A 19,783-nucleotide genomic window follows, 5' to 3' on the forward strand; every position below is an offset into this window, starting at 1 on the left:
GGGAGCTGAGATAATCCAGAGGCATAATAGTGAAAAGATATGTTCCTGCCAAAAGACAGCAAAATAGCCAAAGAGAAAAGAACACACTTCGGATCAATAGGCACATGCCAAGTATCAAAGCTTTATTCATTTGGAGCACTGGGCTGCAATTGAAGACTTTATTTGATTATGGCTCTCTACTAGTCTCTAAAACCTATACACTTCTGTACCAACTGAGCTGGAGCTAGAAAGAATGTGATTGTGATGGGAAAGACTGCCTTTGAAAACTCAAATCTTTGATAGGAATCCAATTATTCTTCTGTACTTTGATGTGTAAAGGAAGTTCTAGGGACTTCTAAAAGGCCTTTCCTCCTAAAACAGCCCATCATCCTGGAAACAAAAGTAGGAGTCTTTCAGTTGCTAAGGATATATTTCAACTATGCATTCAAGATCCTAGAGTGTAAATATCTGATTTTAAAAAATTTAAAAAAGTTGTATTGCACCAATTATGATATAAATTTTCTGATATTGTTCGATCCTACTTTTATAAAATTGCTTCACTGGATTTCTGGATGTCACCATCTGGAAGCCTAAAACTGGATGGAAAGAAGGAGCCCCCAGTCAAATAAAAAACAAGTAAAAATACCCTCCACTTTCTGGGTACTTTCCTTTCTCTGTTCTTATAGAAGATTTACATAACTAGAACACTTTTTTTTTAATTATAGTAGCTCCTTCCTTTACATTGTAAGTTGTTTTTTTAAGGGTTTATAGGTCCAAGTCCATGAAGTAATTTTTTAAAAATACTGGATAAAATGTCAGTACAATGCAATAGTAAAATTATTGAATAACCTTGTCCTTCTCAATTGTTCTTTTTGGCACCAATGATAGCCACCAAAAAGACCCCAATGTTACAACCTTATACACCAAAGCCTTGTGAAACACATTAGGAAAAGGAGTGTAAATATCTCCAAGATTTATTTTGTTAGCTGCTAGGTAAAAAATGTATGATTTTCTAGAATTCCTTTATTTCCTCTTTTAAGAAAGTAGCTTTACACAACAGTAATACCTGTAATTATAATAGTTACTTTGTTAAGGTTACCAGACCTCTTGTTTATTTATAGATCTTCTTATTTTTTCATAGCAGCTACTATCTGATAGAATATAGAAGAAGAAAGCAAGAAACCATGGAAAATTCTAATAATTGAGTAAATTTTGAAGAAGAAATCAAGAAACCATGGGAGGTTCTAAAAATTGAGTAAATTTTGTTTGTGAGTTATGTTGAGGTCCATGAAATGATTTAAAAGTGGAAATTGAGTGAGAAATCACAAGTCTCCATCACAGTCATTTATAAAAATCAGGTAGAACCCTGGTGCTCTGCCCATCATGATTCTATTTGCATGTACAAGGTCTTAAGTACTGGCCAATGCCTCCCCCAACCTTATTATCCATGTGTCTTTCCTTGTTGTTCTCTGTCTGTGTGAAATTATCTCATTTCCATTCTGTCAGGGAGATCATTTCAACTACCAGCTACTAAAATAGTTTTAGAAAAACTCCCCTGACCGATTCAATATATTTCAATAAGTTTTTGTTTAGAAGGTAACTTCAGGAACCTTTTTGGGGCCATCATTGTAGATTGAGTGGAAGAGTGAGGAACAAATTTCACTTAATTATTCTTCTCTTTCGTAGTTTCTTGGTTCCTTCCTCTGCATTCTACAAAATGATGTTTGCCATCTCAGTGTTGCTATGGGTCACTATGGAGTCCAAATTTTAATTGCTAAAATTAACACATGGCTTCCAGAATCTTTGCTAATCACACCCATACTGATTAAGTCAACTTGATTTAAAAATTAGGTTATTTTCTATTTAATCAGATAATCCCAGGATCCATTTTGATGTGCTCACCAGCAGTTTGCAAATTCAATGAATGAAGTCCATTAACTCTTTAAAAGATGTAAACCTGTGATTCCAGTTTAAACTGAAAGCTGACTCATGTCACAGAAATAGAGACAAAAGGGCTGGGAGGAACACTTATGAAAAAGATCCAGGGTAGCTGCAGGGTAGTTCTTTCAAAGGAAGGAGTATAAATATCTTCAATCCAGGAAATAGTGCACGAAGGCTTGGTGGAGCTTGGGCACTGGGCATTGAAAACCCCATGGTGCCTTCTGACATCCTTTGAGCTCAGCAACCCATTCTTTTCTTATTTTCTTAACTTTTTCAGAAACTATCATGAAGGACTGTGAACTTGATTCATTTTTGTAGCAACAAGCACACTGGAATGTTTGTGTTTAGACTGTTATTGTTTTCATTCTATGGCTGCTAAAATTAGGGATTCATTATCAAAATCCTGGAAGTTTCTTGGGTTTCTGTTAATATAAATTTACCATTACTTAAGGATTTTTCTTCATCATTGTTGTTGTTTTGTTTTTAAATTGTGTTGAGGGACTCACAGAAAGACTCCACGATGACTGCTCCCAAAGTTAAATGTTCTTCGTACTGTTCCATAGCAGCAGCCTATTACTCCAGCCTATCACTCTCCTAAAGACCAGCTCTTTGGAAACACTAATTTCAGGCAACAATCGGTGAGATCTTAGCTTTCTGTTTCTCCTAGCTGAATAATAAATAGCTTTCCATTTAGCTAGATAAATAATGCCTGATTTTCTTGAAGGTTTTTTACTTGCAATCCACTTCCTGTGTCAATTTCTGTACCAATCAGGGTTCTACAATGCAGAAATAAAACAGCAGATTCCTACTGATTTTAACACTAAACAACTCCTCAGGAAACACATAGATAAGCCACAGAATCCATGGAAGGGGGGAATAATAAACCTCAGATAATGAGAAAAAGACTGCAGTTGCTAGGTAGAAGGTAACTGACTTGTAGTTTTGTATGGGACTTTCCCAGTTTAGTAGTGAAAATCAATGTTGGGGGGAGAATTATTAGTTCTGAAAAAACTGGAATGATTGGTCATCCTTATTGGATGAATATAATAACAGCTAAGAGCTAAGGTTAAGCCATACAAACAGCATGGTTATATGGCCACTGTCTCCACCACCAATCAGAAACTGTCTCTTATTCCATTGTGACCACTGATCCGGGAAATTATATACCATGACTCCACTTCCAAAGCTAAATAATCTTAAAGTCTCTTTTGGCCACTGGCTGGAGATTCAACTTTGCTATCCAAATCATCTGTTTTCATTTTTGCCTACCACTGGTAAGTACCAAGTGTCAGTTTAGTTTGGCTTTTCAGCTTTTCTTGTCAGAGGCCCATATATTGGCTTCCATTTGGAATTTCATGAGGCTAGAGAAAGAGAAGAAGGACAAGGAGAAGGTGAAGGAGGAGAAGGAGCAGGAAGGAAGGAAATAGAGGAGGAGGAAGGGGAAAGGCAAATTCTATTATAGGGGTAAGTAAACATTCAGATGAATCAAGAATTGCAAATCAAAAAATATTCAAATTACACAAAAATCATGTAAGTAATTGGTGTGTGAAAAGGCATAGAATGAAAGAACTTAGTTTTGTTTTTCTGGGTTTTGTTTTGTTTTGCTATTGAAGATTGAATGAAGACTTTCCTATTGAGCTCCATAGCCAGCACATTTAATTTTTTTCTAATTTTTAGACAGGGTCTCTGTAAGTTCCTAAATTTCCCAGATTAGGTTCTAAACTGTGATCTCTCTACCTCAGTCTCCCAGAGTGCTGGGATTATAGATGTGTGTCCCCACACTTGGCTGACAGGAAGCTTTATAGCCAGTTTGTGGGGCAGTTGTGGGGTGGTCAGCACATGTACCCTAGGAACTGACTCTGCATTTACCACCCAAAACCAACTCCTTAAAGATATAGAATACGAGTTGCTCAGTCACATGTTGTTGACGTGGGTCCATTTATTTTTGCAGTATTTGATAATGTTCTTTTCAATGGATATTATTTAAACCTTTAAGAAAAAAGTAGAATAAAATAAACATTAAGTAAAAAATACTGTTTCTGAAACAATCTGAATTTATGATTAGTGTTGGAGAAAATTTAAAGATTTGATCATCAGCATAAAAAGCTTGGTTCTCAGTTCCAGGGAAAATAATTTGTACTGCCTTATGTTATATATATATTTTCCCTTCTTTGACACTCTGTTATATTGTGGTACAGTACTGGAAGGAAAACAAAAAGTGATTGGACTCCTTTCTCTTATTTCTGATTTTCTAATTAGGTTTCCTGGGGTTTTTAAACTACTGGTCAGGCTCGATGAACTGTGGGTAATGAGCAATGACCTCACTAAGTGGTTTAGCTTTTACGTGGTAAATGGAAATGTAATAGTGACTGACATAAATAATGTTTTCAACAACTCAGGAAAAAACATGTATACCTCAATCTCAAAATAACCTATTTCTAAAACATTTTATGTTATTGACTTCTTAACAAAAATTCCATACATAGTTGCAATGAAAAATATATATATCATTATGTAGAAAAAACTGGCAATTTAAAAAAATCAGTTTAAGAAATAACATTTACTCGGGTGGGAAGAAGGGGTCATCTGTGAGCAAAGGTGGCTGTGAACACAAGAACATCAGTCATTGCAAAGTCAGACACTGAAATAGGACTGAACAAGATAAAATTGTAAGGAAAGTTGGAAATCTGACAAATGCTTATGTTTATGAACTGGGCCCTGTGCCAGGAGGAATCACAAGATCCATTCTCAATGCCAGTGTTGCTGAACTTCTAGTGGTTGAAAAGGACACTCGATTTATTCCTGGATTACAGCACCTGGAAAACTGAAAACTGTTCATGGACACGTGTTGACCTTTATGATAGAAAAGTCTTTTCCAGCAAGTCTTAAAACACCCTGGGAGGATAATCCTCCAAATGTACATATTATTGGAAATCTGCCTTTTAGTGTTTCAACTCCACTGATTATCAAGTGGCTTGAAAACATTTCTAATAGAAACGGACCTTTTGATTATGGGAGAACACAGATGACTTTGACTTTTCAAAAGGAAGTGGCTGTGAGACTTGTAGCCACTACAGGAAGCAAATAGCGCAGTCGCCTTTCAGTTGTGGCCCAGTATCTCTGCGAGGTTAAGCACATCTTTACCATTCCAGGTCAAGCTTTTGTTCCCAAACCAGAGGTGGACGTGGGAGTGGTGCACTTCACACCCCTGATATAGCCCAAAATAGAACAACCATTCAAGCTGGTGGCAAAAGTCATTCAGAATGTGTTTCAGTTCCAAAGGAAATATTGCCACCGAGGGCTGGTCATGGTATTCCCGGAAGCTCAGCGCCTGGAAAGCACGGGGAAGCTTTTAGAGTTGGCGAACATAGATCCCACTCTTCGGCCCACCCAGCTCTCTATATTGCACTTTAGGAGCCTCTGTGACATATACATATACAGAAAAATGTGTGGTGAAGACCAACAGCTTTTTGGTTATAACTTCAGAAAAGAGCTCAAGCAAAGAAAAGACAAACAGCAGAAAAAGGAGGAGAAAGAGAGTTACGGACTCTAGATGCCGCTTTAGGGGCTTGCAGCCTGACGGATTGATTCCACAGTGTGGAGCTGCCTCTGTGTGTGCTTCTCTTTGCAGAATGACAATAAAATACCAGTGACCAGGAAAAAAAAAAGAAATAACATTTACTCAATTTTAACAAGTACTCATCAATCACTAAGTCAGAAGATAAATTCAAGTGATAAAAATGACTTCGTGATTTCAAGTCTTAATTTTTTTACTTATGAGTTTTACAATGAGAGTCTAATACCTCTAAAGCAAAGTTTTCAACCATAGAGTCTAAGGAAAGAAAGATTGCTTGATTAGTTTTTAAACATGCATTTAGGCATTTATTAAATCTTTTAGTTACCAGGCCACTGTGTTCTCCATTGTTGACCTACCGCTTACATTTAAGAAATGTAGGTGAGATTTCATTATATATTGATTCTAGCCTTTGCACAGGAAGAACAAAGGCACATGAATAGCTGTTCTTCAGTTCCATCCTGTGCAGAGCAATGATATACATTTATTATCATACTTATTTTAAGCATTATTAAGTGAAATGGTAGGGAGAACTCAAGACATCAAGCACATAGCATAGCCATTAGTAGGCCAATAGATAGTTACTTTTGCTTTGGACCAAATTTTGACAGCTTTAGTGCTTATAACATGAGAGTCTACTTTAGAAGAGTTAGAAGAGTTGCACATATTCAAGCTGAATTAAAAGTTATAAATATCGAGGTGTAGCTCATCACCTGATAAATACCCATAATAAGTCAGCCAATTCATCTTTTATTCTTGTACAGACAAATGAGCATATATATGAGGGTTTTTCTTTGTTGTAAACGGAGATGTAACACAGCTCCTACATGTGGCAAAAATACTAGTGAAGGAGGCAGCAAATACTGTGCTAAATATCTTGCCCTATTAATCAGGAAAGTAATTATGAATCTTAAAACATTTGATACAATCAGGGTTGAACCTCTATTAGGCTTCAGCATTCGGGGCAATCTTGATGGCTACACTTGTTTGCTGGAGAAATAAAAATCCATTTTAGTTTAATAGCAAAGTGCAAAATATCTGTTTTAGAATGGTTATATGTGGCAAAAATATATTCAAAGTTCCAAAATTTATGCATAAAATAGTATTTAGGGTCTGTTTGATTTTAGTGCTTACCATGAAAATAAGCGAGTCACAGAGAAAGCAATGAATTTGCTCATGGAAGCTGTGTCCATTAATCTTAGTCAACTTGACTGGATCCAGAGACTTCTGGAGCAGTGATGGGATCATGGGGTTCTGCTCGTAGGAGGTGGGTCCCACTTGGAGAATGAGGGGCACTGGAGGTGTGACTTTGGAGGGCGTGCCTCTCACTGGAACTATGCCTCTCCGTCTTGCTTCCTGGCTGTCATAACATGAGCAGCTTGGTTCCACCAGGCCTGGGCTCCTCTAAATTGTGGTATTGAGTGCCTGTGATGGCAAAGCTGACCGACACAAGAGAGTTCGTTTCTTGTAACCAGAATAAATTGTATAGATTTATTTCCTTCCCAGGAATTCATATTTTGATATTTTACTTTTATGATATTTTCTCATTGAGACATTTTGTAGACATCCTTATCAAAGAATTCTTTCTCATTTTTGAGAATTGTATCAACATTCTTAGTTCATGATTAGAGAATATCATAAAGTATGTGTTTCCTAAATGCTAATGTAATATTCAATGAGCAAAATAAAAGATAATAGCAAGTAGAAAGATCTTTTTCAAGGGGAACAACAGATGGAGGGAGGACAAAGAGAGGGAAAGGAATGGGATAAAAAAACAGAATTGAAGAAAAAATTGGTAATAGAGCTTTTGCAAATGGGAAGGGGAACAAGAGTTGGAGGTAGGAGGGAGGGCTGGGAGAGAAAGTGGATGGAAAAAGAATTAAGGTGTGTGATGTACATGTACCAACTCCCCACAAGAAATGAAATAATTACATACTGCAAACATGTACTCATAAAAAGATTTAAAAATGTAGTCACTTATTGTAATGCATTTTGCTACATTCCTGGCATCTGGCATAAACACTTGTTATATATCGATAAGAATGCAAGAGGATTCTAGGAGATTGAGAATGAATTGATGTTAAGAGCCAAAAAGGAAATGGGAACTTCAATCTCATGACCACAGGGCACTGAATTCTGCCAACATTACTGAGACTGGAAGGGGACCATAACCCTAAAATAAGATTAGAGAACTGGTTAGCACCTTGATTTCAACCTGGTCAGAATGAACAGTGGACCCAATGAATCAATATCTAGATCTCTGAACCATAAAAAATGAGATAATAAATTTATACTGTCTTATGATGCTGTTTGTAGCAATTTCATATGTAATAATGGGAAACTGATACAAAATATGTAATCCTTCACATACCACATATGCTTTGAATACTCATCAGACAGTCTGTCTACTGGATACCAAGACAAATGCAAGTATGAGACATTGGTGGTATTTGACTGACTTTGTCATATGAACATCATAGCTGAATGTGTATTTGTTGTATTATTGTTATGAATGCATGGTAAGATACATTTTACCTAGCAGCTTGTTACTTTGATTTGGAACTTTGAAATATTTTGCATATGGTGCATAGAAATCTATTTGTAATCTAGCTTTGGGTCCTCCAAAAGTCAGTGGTGGACATGTGCAACTTTCTTCTCCAGCATTCAAAGCCTTCCTCACTGCTTTGGGACAGAATTACCAGCTGTGTCTTCTGAACTTTCATACACTGTCTCAACATCCTGATATCCTGTGATCACACAAGGTTAAATCTGTCTATTAAAGCTTCTCTCTTCCCTGCTAGACCCTGAACTTCTGGAAAAGAAATGCCTTATTTCAGCATCTTAGACCGGAATTTCCATGCCTAGTGCTTGACAACTAACAGCTGTCCAAAATATAAGGATTTAAATAAATGAATATGTAGGAAAATAGGCATAAAATTTTCATTTCTATCATGACTTTTAATCTGAAATCCCCCTTGTTTTGCCATATATCCCTAAACATTTAGAATATATCTTGTTATCTATCTTATGTTGAAGGGATTGATCCATTATTTGCTTACCAGATACGTTAAAGATGTACTTCAAATCTTCCAAACTACATGTTGCTATTACTCAGGAATTTGGTCCTCTAGGAAATATTAATGAGGACAAAGACAGCTCTGGATTACAAACTATAGGATCGTACTGAGCTGAAGCTTTGCGTTAATATTTTGGCATAAACAATGTTTCTCATGGAGAACCCAAAGGAATGTGTTTCCTGTAACTATCTTCACACGAATCCCATTGACACAGTGGAACACTTTCAATGATGAGCGCTGGCTTCCTCTGCCTGTGACTCACTTATGTGTACTGGGCAGAGAGTTCCAGCTGCAGATTGCAAAGTCTGTCTGCAAAGCCTCATTGCATGAGTAGGGAGAGGCATGCACCACTGATCAGTCAGTCCTGTGTACTTCTGGTGTGTTGCAGTGATGTATTGCCGCTGTGGTATTGACGGCAATGCCTAAAGTCATCAACAAGATCATACGGTCCCTTACAATATAAAGACAAATAACTTTTGGTGTAGTTCTTGGATTTTTGTTGGTTTCCTTTTGTTTTGTGAGACAGGGTCTTGCTATGTAATTCAGCCTGCTCATGAAAGCACTGGCTGGCCACAAACTCACAGTGATCCTCCTGCCTCAGCCTACTGAGTGCTTGGGATTATAGGAATGCGCCACCAGCTACACTTGGACTTTTATTATGTTTTCTTCTGTGTTTTTTTGTGCAGTCATCTATCTGAATCACTACACACATGGCAAGTTTATGATATTGAATACGTGTTACCATAAAGTCATGGTATTTTTATATATATCTAGTATATACTAAATATTTGTGACATACATAACAAATATATGTTATATATGCAATAGTTACATACATAACTAAAGTGCATAATTTAGGGAATGCTCCACATTGTTAGGCATTTGTGTTCTTAATAAATATATTACGGTACATGGGAATGGTAGATACTATTTACTTTCTAAGATGACTGTTATCCCTACAGAAAAAAAGATGAATAGTTATTTCTGGTAACATAAATAAAATTTACTTGATATATAATATTCCTTTGAAAATATCATTCATATTATAATAATGATTGCTTTTTAATGAATGGTTAATATGTCAAACACTACTGTTTTATGTAATATAAAATATAAAAATAGTAATCTCTGTGAAGTGATATTATAAATAATTTCACTTGCATGCACTTGTATTATAGAATGTATTTGTTTCATTCATTAAACAGGAAAAGGAGCATTTTCTCAGTCATTCTAATTATGCAGGGACACATGAGACATTGAGCTGTAGTTCACAGTACCTTTTTCTCTATGATGCTAAACTGTTGTATTTCCAGCCACAGATGGTATCATTCAATGGTGGTTAGAGAGATTTCTCTTCATAAATCTTGTAAAGTACATAAAGATCCTTTCATAGAGGACATAGTTGTGTGTTACTCTCTATGGTGGGTGTCATTATACACATTTATTTTGCTAGGAAATGGAACATTTTTGCTAGGAAATGGATTCTGTAATTTATTATGTGGATAAAAGTTGTTTGTATATTATATTTTTTCCTTCTTAAATTTAGTGAAGCACATGAAATAAATCCCATTTCTTAAAACATTTGTGAGTCCTAGAGTATGGAATCATGGAAAATTCAAATACTGCTTATTGAACATGGCAGAAAAGAAAAAGGGAAATGGAAAATAAATTCACAAGAAGTTTAAACTAAGTAAGACAACGATGAAATAATTTTCTACCTAGACATTTCCTGAACTTGGATGAAGTAGATGTGTGAAAAGGGAAAGGAGTAGAAGACACACATCGACAAAATGGAATTGTTATAATTAACCTAGCACTGAAAATGAATTGTAAAATGCACTTTGATCTAGGGTATCCTTTTACTCACCATGAAAATGGAGAAACTATATTCCAATTGGAAAAATTTGCATTAGAAGCAAAACTTTCCTCTAGACCCTTACATATGTATTTATGCAGAGAAGCATTTAAGTTTATGATACTATAAATAAGGAGGAAGGAAATCTGTAGTCAGAGATTTACTTATTTATTTATTTATTTATTTATTTTAGAATATAACTGGAGAGCTCAAAATGAGTGATTTAAATATAACCTATGACTACACATTGTAAGTCGTCCCTCAAGCCATCAATCTGTAAAAATCCTGGTTCGTTAAAAATCTTACAAATTTAAAGAAGCAGAAAAAATGAGTTAATTGAACATAATAAATCCTACTAATATACATGGCAGGAAACATTTTAAAAGTACAACTTATTAAAAGATTATGTGTTTGAAATATATTTTCATGCATTATTCATATTGTATATATTTTTGCATAATGTATAAAATTAAATATATTGTCACATTATTCATTCTGCTTGTAATTATATATAAAGATGACTCAATAGATATACACGTACTTTAGTGTATATGTCATAAATATACTAAATTAATGTACACCTTAAAAGCAATATGAGCATATTCTAATATTAGAAAAGGTTAACATGTCTTAAAATCAGTTATTGGGCCTATGCTTTAATTCCTGATTAATTCATCTTACTTAGCTTTCCTTAAAGGGCCTATTACTAACAGAAAGGTACTCTGTCTACCTTCAACTAAAATGTGAGCCCCCTCAGAATATCTTTTGCTAGCAAATCATCAATCCTAATGATAGGATTAAGATCATAGTGGACACTTTAAAGAAACAAATAAATATGTGATTGCCTTTCAATGCATAAATAATAATTTGAAAGCTTATATTTTATTTTCAGGGTCTTTTCTTTTAAACCCTTAAGGAAAATTGAGCAAATCTTTAATTATCTTAAACTTTGTAATTGATGAAAATGTTACATGGCTGTGGTTATCATTCATATGTGTCTGTGTGTATATGCAAATCATTACATTTTACACGTTGAAAAGATACACTTTTGATTTGTCAATTATGCCTTAAATAATCTGGAAGAATAAAGAACTAATTAATGAGGGGCTTGCATTACTTGAATTATTCTCCACTTCTCTTGGCAGAGGAGTAGGGATTTTACTCTTCTCACGTAGAGACGTTTCCCATTGATCCAGTCCAAATGTTTAATATGTGTCTGGCGGAGCCTGGAGACAATGGAACAAAAGTTGAGGGTGAGAGGCTGGCTGCCGTGGTGCAGAGAAGACTGGGATAGGGAAGGTAGTTGACCTCTAAATGTTACCTGACATTTTGTTCAAGGCAGATACTAAGGGTGGTCTAGCTTTCAGAGAGTGGAGGGTTGGTCTGTAGGGTTATAGAAGATGGGGTGATAGGGAGAGCCGTATCTAGATTGTATACAAGCTCGCAAAGTTTTTGTCTGTTCTACTCAGTGAATGAGGCACAACCAGAGGATTTTGTGCAGATTATTGGCATGATTTGTTTGAATCCTCTGGTTGAGAAGAGAAATCAGAAGACAGAAGTAGATGGGAAAGATACTTATGATGTGCAATTCAGGGTGATCTGATCCCCTGTCCTCGTTCATCTGGAGGGTTACACATCTTCTTTGCTCCTGTTAACTGGCCTTCCTAGTCCTTCCACTTAATCCAAAGATGTTGGGTAGAAACAAAAAGCAGAGAAGAATGGAGAGAGAACACAGCCACAGAGTCCCACTTCTGTCAGCCAGGCAAAAGCAAGATCTCACTTGGGGCAGGAAAAAACTTCACTGTTAAGAGAAGCTTGGATATTTTGATTATTACTCTACATGGGATCAGATTAAATCAAAACTGAACTGCGTATGAATATAACTGACCACATATCTTTTTATTCTCTGAAAGAGGACACAGCTATGAGAACTCAAGAAGATTTCATCTAAGGTTGTGTGTGTGTGTGTGTGTGTGTGTGTGTGTGTGTGGAGGGGGGTCTAGCTTCAAGAGCTTTGAACAACAGTATGGAAAATATGGCAAAAAATGTTTTGTTTGTTGTTTGTTTTTACTTTTTTCCCATTACATTTGATGAATCCTGATCTGTTAATAGACTAAAAATAGGAATTTTTTGTGTTCATGTGGTGCTGTTTTTTCTTTGAAATATGCTATAAATTATCTATATTGGGGAATTATGGGTCCTAGGAAAAGCTGCAGCATTGAAATCTTGTTTTATCCTGTACTTCTTCAAATTTGAATACTATTCCCTGGAAAACACTTTGAAAATTTTAGCAAAGGAAGTGATATGAATAAGATATTTACAAAGGAATGATGCATTTGGGATCACCTTTCATTTCTGCCAGTTCCTAATAGATCAGTTCATATCAAAAACTTTCTCTTCACTGCAATATTTTTATTCCATGTATTTTCATGGGAAAGAATATAAGATAAAACTTATGCATAAACCCCATTCAGTAAATAAAAATGAAGTAGGTGATTAGTACATATCCTTTGTTTAGCATTAAATATAAATGAAAAGTTACACTTTTTTAGTTCATCTTTGGGTGTAAATTGCTTGAAATAATTACACCTTGTATTTCATGGTGAACTGTGATCATTGGTGTATGTAATGCCCTTCTTTTGACTGAATGAAGGCTTTGTGCTCTTCTAAATCCATTTGCTATTTTCATTCAACATTTATCATTTCAAAAGTATCTTATATGTATTATTTTGTTGGTACATACTTTCATAAGGTATTGTTGTTTGAAGTACATTTGATTTGAATTCATAACTGTAAGATGACTTTTATCTTGTTTTTACTTTATTTTTGTCACTGTATTTTTCCTTCATAATTCCCTCTCTGTCCTTGTACAATGGCTGTATAGCCCTTTCTTCAATTGCCAACTGTCTTATTTTACTAGTGTGCTGAGGCTGAAATACTTCGCTAAAACTTTTGCTATCGCTATTGCTTTCAACAGTTCTAGTTACATCTACATCCACAGGCTTAGAAGGTCCTATTGGACAATTTCTTTGAGATACATACCCAATTGAAAATGAATCTTTAATTGGCTTAATATTGTCCCATAATTGTTCTTAATGGTGATGATAGACTTGAATCCCATCAGTAATCCAGTGTTTTCTTATATTCCAACATCAATTTACATTCCAATATCAATTTGGATTCTCCAGCTCTTTTATTCTAAATTTCTAATTTAAGAAGTACTAAGGAATATGTTCTTGTTGCTTAATTTACCCTTCTCTGTTTGCTAATGTGATTTACAATCACTTGTTATTTTGATGGTTTTAATTTTGTAAATTGCTTTTATATAGCCTTGCTTGTATTTTACTTTCGTGTTGTGGCTGCTGCTAATGACTTCCATGTTCTACTTGGTCAGCCCTTAACAATTTTAAGATTGTAAATATTTCTTTCATGTGGTCATGAGAAGACTGTGTGCCATAATGGTAAAAAACATAGATTCTTCATTTATTATCCAGGTAATCTTGAATAAATTATTTGACAAGTTCAATTTTTTCAGCAAAAATGGGCATAATATTCTATGTATTATATTATCAGTAATTCCAGGCACACAGTAAGTATTCCATAAGTATTAACTCTTATCATCTCCTTTTTTTTACTCTATTCATGGTGTCCTTTGTATAAGACAAATCCTTTATTTGAAACTGTAATTGAATTCCTTATAGTTCACTGTTTGCGGATTTTATTTAGAAAATCTTCACTCCTACATCACAAGATGTTACAATACATTTTCTTCTATTAAATGTATTGTTTGACTCTTCACTTTTGGCCCTTTAATCTATTGGATCTATCTGGATTTCACCATTGAAAGTGATTTTAGATAAGGGTCCAGTTTTCTTTTTCTTCAGCCTGAGCCAGATTTAACAATCTCAACTGCTAAGCCTATTGATTTGTGTGGCCACATGACCATTTATCTTTTTAAAATGTGTCAAAAACAAATAAAAACTGCAAACTCCAAGGATAACAATGTTTTGTGTTAGTGTCGAGATGGAGCAGGAAAGTTGGCTCTTCTGGGTTACAGCCTCTGTGTTTATGGTCCACCTTTCCCATAGAAATCAAGGATTTATGCCTTGTTTTTCATGGTCCTTTGAGTCAAATAATTATGTATCCCCAATAAAGCAACCTTATCTCTTTTCAAAGACAGTTGATTAAATATTAAATGTGTGAATCGGTATAATTTTGTGATTGCTATTTAAAAGGAAATGATTTATTTTTTAAATTTTCTCAGACTTCCTTTTATGGCTTATCCCAAGCTTACCTGAATTAGTAAAACGTAGATACTATATTAATGGATTTTATCAAGGAAAGACAAAATATTTCATTCACAATTACTGCTATTGTTACCGTAGGGCGGAAGAAAAAGATAAAAGGAATATAAGGTGCTAAATTGCTAAAAGGGCCATGGTCCCTAAAAATAGACTATCTTGAGGTGTGAATTTTAACTTATGATTTTCAATTTCCTTAGCCCATTTCAAGAGTCAGTTTTCTTCTCTCTACTCCATAACAGTGTGTGCCCTTATATTGAAAGTACATCTCTTTCAATTTTCTAATCAGATGCTTTATAATAGTCAACATGTATGTTAGTGCTCATCTTTTTCTTTCCTAAATAATTAGAAAGTCAATTTACAATGCCATTTCTTATATAAAGGTAAGACTCTTACACTATTTATATGCCTAAACCACAAATAAGCATGTGAAAAATGATTAACATGAAATCTTTATATTTCTATTTCTTATAGGAGACTGAATGGATCCAAAAAGAGAAATCCTTCAATAATGTATTGCATAACTGACAAGTTTCATACACTGGCTTCTTTGGAGTCAGGTCATTAGAATTGGTAATTTGGTCTTAATTACATTACAGATTATCCAAAAGCTTTTGGGGATTATCTTATGGGTTTTGGGATACCTCTAGCCTCTTGAAGAAATCAAACCAAAGCAAAAAGAAAAAATTTTTTAAAATATCATCCCTGAATTCTTCAATTCCCTGTACTCTGTCCAATCCAAGCAGAGACATACTATATTCACATTGGGCATATCGACAATATACATCACATGGCCAATAAATATCAGAGCTTCAATCTCAACTATCAAACATCTTTAAAAAATTTATTTTCAATTCAACAGCAGAGACCTAGCCTGGGTAGCATCAATTATATCATCCTGTGTATAGTCAAGTTCCCACCAATATTGAGCTGAATCTTTAAAAGTCTCCCCAAGTAGCACTCTTGTCTTTTGATTTTTATTTATTCTTACACCATCTTGTTTTTCCTCCTCTGGTTTTTGGTACTTTTTTTATTTTGGTTGACATGCCATGCTTCTGATCTGCATGAAAACTACCCAAGAGATTTTCTATCTTGAAGAATTTGCTAATGAGATCGTTGCTGATCTCCTATTCTAAAAGCGAAACTTCTTCATTAGATGAGGTTAAAGTCAAAGTCAAGAGAATGTATGCTTTAGTTGAAGCTGTATGGGACAATTCAAAAAGCAATGAACTCAAGGCCAAAAATTGTGTTAATGAACCTAACACTACAGATCATTAAGTAGATGAGTGTGCACTTCTCAGTTTCCTCATCAGTGAAACTATGATAGAAAAAAAAAAAAAAGCCTGGCTAACTAAAAAAACCATATAAAAATGAAATCAAAAGTCATAATTTGGATTGACAATTCAACAGAACATTTAAAATTTCTATACCTTTAAAAAAGTGGTTTCACATATATTAGTGCATAAAATCCTCCTTGTTATACCAATAGTTGTTTAATAACTTTGAGAATCTGAAACAATGACATCTTCTGACCCCTTTTTAGACTATCCTTATTCCTTAGTGAAGCTAATTATTTTTAATTAAAATATAATTTAAATTTTTAATCAGGATCAGCAAAAATTAATATGTGAATTTATCAAAAATTAAATTAATGTTTCTATTCAATGATTGCTAGAAAGAGGAGGAAAATGTCATCATTTTAAGTAAAATTGTATAAATTATATAAACAGAATAGTATTTGCATAGGCAAATGGTAAAATAAATTACACAAGAATGAAAATGATTAATGTATCTGCATGTTTATCCTCTAAGATTAAAGAACGAGGAAAAGGTCAAATATTTTCTTTAAAATATCAGGTACTCTCATTTTCAATCTAAAAAGAAATTTATTTTACACTTAGGGTTAGATTAATTCAATAATTGATAAATATTTATTATACAATCATTACTTATGCATTATATTAAAATTTGTATTAATGATAGGCTATAATGGTTTTAGTGGAACTTAGATCTTGTTCTTTCTGTTTTATTTTATTGGTAATGGACAAAATTTCTGTTGTAAATGTAGGATTTCTGGTCATGGCAGCTTCTGAGATATGAATCTAGTATTTCATATTATTTTTAATATCTGAATTTTTAAAGTATTTGTCAGTTGATATAGTTGCAAAGCTGTGTATCCTCTCCCTGACTTTTGCAATTTTGCCAGTGTTTATTTAGTATATTTGTTGTATATTACACTTGAATTATCATTTGATTTCTTTTCATATTTTTGAATATATATCATTAAGACCAATTTCATTTTAGACTAAAAAAAATTCACAAAAATAAATTAGGTATACATATACCCAAAACTTCATGTAGTCCTTCCCCAACTGAAGACACTCAGTAGGTATAAGTTAAAGACCTGCCTTATGATTCCTGGGGTAACCAGGAAAAAGAAATACAACACAGTCATGTGATACACTGCAATATTTTGGTCATACATTATAATTTTATTTCTGAAAAGAGTGACATATGCTCGAGAAGTGCTAAGACCCTCACCTTGGGAAGGATTCCAAAAGATGGCATTGTCATCAAAGGCAAACTGTCCACATCTGTCACTGTCCCTGGAGACAGAGAGATAGATACTAATGGTCCTCAAGCTATCTAATGTGTCCGTGTCTCAGTTTTTATCAAACTATTAAAAAGTAGTAAATATAAAAAAGAAACTTAAAAATAGAAAAACTCTTAACAAATGTATGAGTAAAAATATTTTTGCAAAGCTTTACAGTGAGTTTTATTTTAAGCTAAGTGTTATTACAAGAGTCAAAAGGTTGAAAATGAATGAGTTTATAAACTAAAAAAGTATAATGTCTAAGTTTAATTTCCTATTGAAGAATTATATAGTGAATCACCCAGAATAACTTTCCATCTTGCAAGGTCAATTCGTTTTAAGTGTCATAAATAGATGTAAACCATGTTAAAATGTTTTACACCAAATTTTTCTGGGTCTTTTGTATGTTTACCTATATTTAAAAACAGAAACATTGAACATGTTGTTTTAATGTAATGCAATACTTAGTACATTAACATGATGCATAGGTTTGTAATCTAGGAACAATAATTTATATCATATATTCTAGTTGTTTGGTAAGCTATATCTTCCAGGTTTTCATACGTACATCTTATATTTAAATAGTGGCAACATCATCTGATGATGCATTTCTTAGACTTAATCTATCATTAAGTGAGCATCACAGCATAACTATAAATCTAATTAAAATGAAATGCCAAGAAATGTTTGATTAACTCAAAAGTCATTTGCCACAGAAAATACTGGGCACTCCAGAGAAAAACAATTAAAAATAACAATTTAAAAGCCTTACATACAACCACCACATATGAGGAAGAGATTATAAAACTAGTTTAAAAATAAGGTGCAATTTTAATGTTATCTTCAAGGTATTCGTATTACACACAAAAATACAAATAATGGGCCAGGGACTTAACTCAGTGGTTCTGGCACCTGCCTCGCAAATGCAAGGTCCCAAGTTCGATCCCCAGTACCAAAACAACAACAACAGCAACAACGAATAAAACCAAATAATTTTAAATAATCACATAGAAAAAGATATACCATATGAACAATAGTTAAAGAAAATGAGTTGAATGTACCAATGTCACATAAGGTTAATTTTAAGACAAAGAGAACTTCAGGAGAAAAAAAGACAGTATTTCATAAATACAGCGAGATCCATATACTTAGTATAAGATCCATGTACTTAGTATATTAGTTGTACATACATAATGAGCCTAATAAAAGAGCACTAGATAAAACTAAGAAAAAATTGCTATAACTGGAGAGAAAAGTAAATTCGCATTAATATTCAGGACTTTAACTCCCTCATTCATTATTGGATAGGTCAATATAAAAAGAATCAGTAAGGGTATAAAAGAGACTGGTAATTCTATTAATCCTATTTTTATTTATAGGACAAAGCATCCAAGCTAATAAAATAGTTCCCCAAGAAAGAAAGACAATGTTATGGAGTATAAAAGAAATTTCAACAGATTGAAAGAGCCAAAAGATTGAAACACTAAGGTATGTTTTCTGACTATAATACATTGTACCAGAAACATAAATCATAAAATACCTTGAAAAAATGAAATATGTAGGCATATATTAGTTTATTTATCAAAAACTTATGGCCTATTATTTTTAGATGTGTTATAATGAAAACACAACACATCAAAATTAGTGAGATATTGCTATACCAAGACCTTTAAATGATTGCATTGGAAAGACTAATAATCTAAAACAATGATACATCTTCCACCTTTATAAAACAAAAAAAATCACATTAATTTTAAAGTAAAACTAAGAAAATAACTGGAAAAAAACCTAGAATAGTAAAAAAGTACAATAAAAATCAATAAAAGTAAAGGTGTTTTATTTTCAAAAATCATAAATCTACACACAAAACGCTGATTCATGAAAGAAAAAGAGGAATAAAAGTTTTCAATAGAAGCTGCCACTCTGTGTGGTACTTTGAGATACACATGGATGAAATTGCCTAATAACATATTTCTCAGATTATATTTCCATCACGTGTCACATGGCTGTATTGAAATTTAAATTAAAATTTTGGCCTATGTGGAGTCTACTAGTTGATTAGAATTTTTTACTTCAGACCACTATTTGTCCAATATTAGTTTTGAAAATCTTTCTAAAACAAATCAAATCTTCTCATGTCTTGTTAATGCTTGAGATGATTTTTAAAAATTATTTGGAAAAATGTTTAAGTACTTTTCAGTTTTGCTTTGGTTGAGTTCTATTATATTTGAATATTATTACAGGTTTTTTCCCTTGCATTGTTTTTCTTTGAATAATTTATTTTTTGTATATGTGTGTGTATAGTGAATGATAATAAAGTTATACATTAAAAAAGTTTTCAATAGCAGAAATAAAAGAAAATAGTGATTTCATAATACCAGCCATTCATTCTGGGGTGAGGTAGAATATCAGCAGTTTTCATTTGCATCTCTCAAATGACCAGTGATGTTTAACGCTTTTTCA

General features: G+C 33.6%; 1 pseudogene; it reads left to right on the forward strand.

Moving 5' to 3' along the window:
• The window catches only part of LOC101713749 (dimethyladenosine transferase 1, mitochondrial-like), a 28,953-nt pseudogene extending 23,480 nt beyond the window's left edge, over window positions 1-5,473 (forward strand).
• The last annotated feature ends 14,310 nt before the right edge of the window (window positions 5,474-19,783 follow it).

This window comes from Heterocephalus glaber, unplaced genomic scaffold (genome assembly GCF_053883595.1).
Source record: "Heterocephalus glaber isolate CG9 unplaced genomic scaffold, H.glaber_assembly_v1.0 deba00001608, whole genome shotgun sequence".
Taxonomy (NCBI): Eukaryota; Metazoa; Chordata; class Mammalia; order Rodentia; family Bathyergidae; genus Heterocephalus; species Heterocephalus glaber.